The 6,339-nt window shown below is 37.8% G+C and overlaps 1 pseudogene; it reads right to left on the bottom strand.

Annotated features, from left to right (window-relative positions):
• Positions 1-807: 807 nt before the first annotated feature.
• Positions 808-1,369, bottom strand: LOC100443411 (keratin-associated protein 13-1-like; annotated as a pseudogene).
• Between the last annotated feature and the right edge of the window lie 4,970 nt (positions 1,370-6,339).

Genomic DNA, 6,339 nt, shown 5'->3' on the forward strand with positions numbered 1-6,339 from the left:
CAACGGAGGGCTTTATAGTGACCCAATAAAAGGAGGAGGGAGTGAAACATCAACATTTAAAAAAAAAAACTCTTAGATATTATATTCTTCTTATTATAGTGGAATGCATACATGTTTAATTTCATGAATACCTAAACTGTTTGTTTCATTACACTAGCTACTGAAGTCAGTTAAATTCCTGACCTCAGAATTTCATTATGGCTTATATATGTCTAGGAAGGAAGATTACAGGAAGGATTTTGATAATTTTCTCATAAAAACAGCCAGGCTAGTACTTGCTAAAACATCACTGCTGTCTCTGGATCTTTTCTTCCTAGACTAGACCCATGAGAAGCTTTACCAAAGTGAAGTGTCCTGATTAGGCCTAGATGGCCGTGAATAGAATAGCAGAGACAATCTCCTGTCCTATCTCTGAGTCTACTTGGCAGAAATTCCCAGGAACTAGCTCTCTGTTGTTAGATAACTCTGCCTATCAAGGAACCTACTCTTTTCCCTCAAAGTGAATATTTTATTTTTAGACAAAAAAATGGGGATTTCAAATTCCCAACAGACAAGCTTTGTGATCTGATATAAGATTAAACGAGTTTATTTGAAGAAAAAGAAATCAACTCTTGCTCCATTTTTAACTAGAGAAGGAAGGGGAAAATACAAGAAAACAGAAGAAAAAGAGATCTATGAGAAAAGTTAGTTTAATATTAATAGGTTTAAAAAAATTACCTCTTCTGGTTAGTAGAATATAGATTCTAGCCAGATGATAGCTGAGATGGACTTTGAGAGAAATAATTGTAACGTGGAGGTTTGCAGCCCTTAGCAAGTTGATCGGTAGAAGCCAGATCCACAAGTTGGTCTGTAACAAGAAGACTGGAATGACCTAAAGAGAACATATGTTGGGTGGCAGAATCCAGATCCATAGCCCAGGGAAGGGAAGCCACAGCCTCCATAACCCAGAGATCTGAAGCCACTGGACCCACAGCCCACTGAGTAGCAGCTCCTCGATCCATAGCCCAGGGAGCGGCAGCTGCTGGATCCAAAGCATAGAGACCCAGAGTAAGTTGTCTGGCAGAAAATACAGAGCAAGGAGGTTCTGGGGTGGTAGCAGGAGGTCTGGCAGGGGCTGGACTCCCCGCAGGACGTCTGGCAGCTAGGGGTTTCCCAGCAGGTCTCCTGAAAGCCCTTGTAGAGAAAGGAACCCAGCTGGCAGGTGCTGGGAGATCAAAGGTTCAGTGCTGTAGGCCAGGTTGCTGGGGTACGAGGAGACACAGGAGTAGCCTGAGTAGCACAGGTAGCCCCTACAGGAGCAGGAGAAGTTTCCACAGCAGCAGTTGTAGGACATGTTGACAGGAGATGTGAGTTCAGCTGAGTTGCACTAAGAAGATGCCCTGATGTCCCTGCCTGTCCCCAGTGATCCAGTGATGTTTATACCCTCACACTGCTGGGCGTGATGCAGTATCTGGGACCCCCCCATTCTTGTGAATGTGTTTTCATCAAATGACTAAGTAACCTAGGTTATAATTAGAATTGAACACATTCATTTGTCTTTAACAGCAGTGTAGTCATTCCAGTTTATAGAAGCCCGTTGGCTTCTCTCTCTCTCTCTCTTTCTCTCTCTCTCTCTCTCTGCAAAAATAAGGTTTGTTTTGCTTTCAAAAACATTGGTGATGATACACATAGTGCCTCCCCACCCCTTTTACTGAGCTTGACTGTGGCTATTCTGAGCTTCAGCCTGCAAATTCTTACTGGCATTGTACTCCCAACAGTCATCAGCACCCACCCACCCCCATTATTTACATATGTTTTATTAAGCATTAACTACATGCACAACATTTAAAAGTGTGATATGATTTAACCTTTGCAAATATCTTATAAGATACAAATTGTCATAAACAATTTAGAAGTGAGGCCATGGAGGTTTGGAAAAGTTATGTAACATTCAGGTAATAAATCAAACAAATCATGGACCCCATGTCATCCCAGGTGTATCTGTCTTTAAGGCTAGCACGAACCACAGTGCTATATAGACAATTTGTGAAGCTTGTAATTTCTGCTCCCAGAATCACATGGACAATTGAGTATGTAGGTGAAAAAAAAAAATCCAAGGTGTTAATATTTGCATTTCATCTGTTATATCTACTTGAGTATTCTTACCCCTTTTATGAATTCCCCAAATATAGCCAACTGAGGGGATAGCTTCTTAATTGATTTTGGTTATTTTTTTAGTATTCAGAGTTATTATGGAGATGCTTTGTTACAAATTATCTTCTATTTGCCCTCTCACTCAGCTTATCCTAGTTAAGCAACTCATGTTTTATCCACCATGGAGTTATTAGATTCTTTTTCAGTGTGAGGCAGAAAATTCTTTGGCAAACACAGACTTTCACTGGGACTAGTTGCTAAAAACTGATATGCCTTTAGTGAGTTGACTACCAATAAAATACATTTGCAGAAACTTGAATTTTAATAGGGTGCCGACCTTTTGCCAACTCAGTTGGGAGTAAGAAATATGACACCTTCGAGAGTGATTCATTTCACTCCTTGCTGAGCTTCTCTTGTTCATCCTTCTAGAAAGACAAAGCAGCATAAAATTTACCAGTATATTAAGTGGTTAAAATTATCTTTACCACTATAAAACATCAATGGTATAAAGAAAAATCTTGGAATCAGAAATGTCTTTTTCCCCACTTATTATCATATCCAACTTCTGCCTTCAAGCATCTTTTAGAAATTGGAAAGCAAAGCTATTTATGTAATTTGATCTTTTCAAACTGTTTCATAGATGATTGTTTTTTGTAATCTCCTGTAATATTTGCTTATCTGGCAACAATGGAATAGTTTGTCCATTGTTTTGCTAACAAATTTCTACCAAATGCGTTGCTCACATTACACCAAATCCCTTTGTGAAAGATGTACCAAAATGGAGTCATTTATGTCAAACTCTAACAAAATGGGGTCAAGAGAGGCCACAAAAAAAATCCTCTTGCACACATGCCTGTTACAAGGGTTATCACAAGAACTTCTTCAAATTGCAGTATTCCAGATAAATAGGTTCCTAGCAATAGCTGTCTTTACCAATAAACAAATGTCAGCTCCTACAATGAGCTTTTGACCCGTGAACTTGTCTCAAAGCAGCTTACCTGAACCTCTCTTTGTATTTAAAAACTTCTCCTGTGCCCTAACCCCTTGGATGTGCCTATGATCCATCATCCATCATCCATCATCCATCATCCATCATCCATCATAGCATGCATGTTCCTAGATTGCACTTCTCTGCTCTTTCCAATTAAAACTCATTTGTTCTGAAGAGCATATGTGAGCTTCTTTTTAGATTGACACTTCTCATCCCTCAATGCCAAAATCAAACTCCTCCTATCAGATAGGTGTTCATCTCAACTAGACTTAGCTCTTCAGGAACAAAGATCTCAGTATTTGGTAATCTAGTTCACATACACACACACTGTGGAGGAATTGCAAGGGATGTACTTTGAAATGGTTCATGCAGGATGAGTAATATTTTAGCTTGCAGGAAAATTACATATGCGAGAAGAACGCAATACACAGAAGTTTTGTGGGGTGAGTGATGGTGCTTAGTTTTCTTTGACCTAATTCCTGGCACATAATGGGTGCTCATAGATTATTTATATCAAATAATTAACTTTTATTTTACTTTCACTCTAGATAAATGTATGCATGTGAAAATAATGTTTCTGCTTCTAAAGTTATCTCTAATTAAAAGTGAAATGAATATTAAATCTATCTTTTATAATGAATATATCCCCAAGTTAATCATAACCAGTAAACCAAGGCCTGTTAAGATAGAGCACCTCTTAGAAGATGAACAGAGGATGGAAATTATGGTTTTAGTGTGTAGGGGCAAATCCTGAACAATCTTTACAGTCCCTGTATGTGAATGTGCACTTGTTCTCTTCTCATTACACAAGGCAACAGGATCAAATAAACCATAATTGGTAAAGGTGGTCAGTTAGTTTAGCCAGAAGTCTGGGTACAACTTTACATGGCAGTAATATTTTAATTGTGGCTTCTTTCCATGATACTGCAGATGCAAAAACCCTACACACTACCCAGGCATTTCTCTTAGCTCAAATTCTCCATCACAACCAGCTATATACCAATTTTTCTGAATCACCGTGGTATCAAAGTCTTTTAATTAGTTTTCCTCTATTCCTGTAGGCATATCAGTGTTATTTAGGGAATGTCCAGCAGTCTGTTATAGCCACTATTAATCTCAGCTATTTTATAATTTCTCAAACTCTACGTAATTTTTTAAAAGATAAAAAGTAACTACGATTTTTAAAAATTAAAAATATACCTAGGTTATTTTTGGAACTTGGAATACTCTTCTAAAAATAGATATCACTATAATTTTTTCAAAAAGTAAAATTCTTCATATATGTAACTGAAGGCAATGCAATAGTTTTATTTATTTATTTATTTATTTTTGAAACAGGGTCTCATTCCCATGGCCCAGGCTGCAGTGCAGTGGTGCGATCTTGGCTAACTGCAGCCTGGAGTTCCCGAACTCAAGTGATCCTCCCACCTCAGCTTCCCAAGTAACTGGTACTGCAGGCATGCACCACCAGGCCTGGCTTCTTTTTTTTTTTTTTTAGTGGAGATGTGGTCTCTCTGTGTTGCCCATGCTTGAGCTCAAACGCCTGGGCTCCCCACCTCAGCTTCCCATAGTTCTAGGATTACAGGCATGAGCCACTGTGCCCAGCTTTATACAATAGTTTTAAATATAAAGAGCCACTTCTTTATTAAGTAAATTAGAAAACATCCCTCTAAGAATTTAAACACATTTAAATATATATTCACTATGGATGTGTGTGTATCTATCTATCTATCTATCTATATATCCATAAATTTTGAGAAAGGTCAAATATTATGGTTTTATATTTACTGAATTAGGAAATTTTGCCAAAATACTTTGCATCACTTCATGTCATCTTTTTATAAAGCTGTTTGGATCTGAAAGTGCATTTGTGGATTTCACACTAATGCTTTATAGCATTGAAGGAGCTATAATCATAGAAGAGTATTTTGTCATCTGAGGAAAGGGTGTCATGCAGTCAAAAACCTGCAAGCTTGGGACTAGAGTGCATGTCCCTGGCTCTGAGTCCAGTTCTTTCTTCCATTAGGCTGGTGCAAAAGTAATTGTGATTTTTCACATTAAAAGTAATTGCAGAAACTGTAATTACTTTTGCACTTTACATGATGCAAATGCATGAACCTTAAAGAGAAATTGTATATTCTCTTCACTTTGTATTTCCATAAACATGGCCCTCTAGCATGCATCTCATATTTGTACATATTCTTGAATATGTTTCATTTGAAATGTTGAATTTCCCTTACTTTGACTATATCAATATGTTCATTTTAAAAATAAAAATCTCTTACAAATTTCAGTGCTTGAAGTGATCCTCAATATCTGTCCTCAATCCATATCCCAAGCAAAATTGCCTTTGGGGCCTTCCTCAATTATTTTTCTTTCTCTTTCTAATTGCTTCATTCTCTTTCATTCTAATGGTTCTTTTATTCTCAGCCTTATAACCATGCTCAATCTTCTTCAGTCCAAAAATTTTAAATAGTGCCATTTTCTCTGTGATTATATAGCTCTTCTTATTTTATATCAGAATTATCTAAAGAGGTATGCAATCAGCTTGCCAGCTACCTCACTTTTTATTCTCTTTTCAATAACTGATATGATTAGGCTTTGTGTCCCTGGCCAATTCTCATTTTGAATTGTAATTGCAATAATCCCCATAATCCCTGTGTGTCAAGGGAATTACCAGGTGGAGGTAATTGAATCGCGGGGGCAGTTTTCCCCATGCTGTTCTCGTGAGAGTGAGTGAGTTAGCACAAGATTTGATGGTTTTATAAGGGGCTCTTCCCCTTTCACTCAGCACTTCTCCTTCCTGCCGCTTTATGAAGAAGGTGCCTTGCTTCCCCTTCGCCTTCTGCCATGATTGTAAGTTTCCTGAGGTCTCCTCAGCCATGCTGAAGTGTGAGTCAATTAAATCTCTTTCCTTTATAAATTACCCAGTCTTGGACAGTTCTTTATAGCAGTATGAAAATGGACTAATACAATTACCATCTTGTTTCTGTCTGGTTTAAAACTCTTCTGGAATTGCTCTGACATGGTCAGCAGTAGCCTCAATGCTGCCAAACGTGATGTACATTTTTAGGATGATCCCATGTGAACATTTAACCATATTCAACACAGGCAACTATGCCCTTAACCTTAAATCATGTTCATCTATATACTTCCATGAGATTACAGTTCTAGTCTTCTATCTAACTTTCACCTAATTCTTTGTTACTATTAGT

Source organism: Pongo abelii, chromosome 22 (genome assembly GCF_028885655.2).
Source record: "Pongo abelii isolate AG06213 chromosome 22, NHGRI_mPonAbe1-v2.0_pri, whole genome shotgun sequence".
Lineage (NCBI taxonomy): Eukaryota > Metazoa > Chordata > Mammalia > Primates > Hominidae > Pongo > Pongo abelii.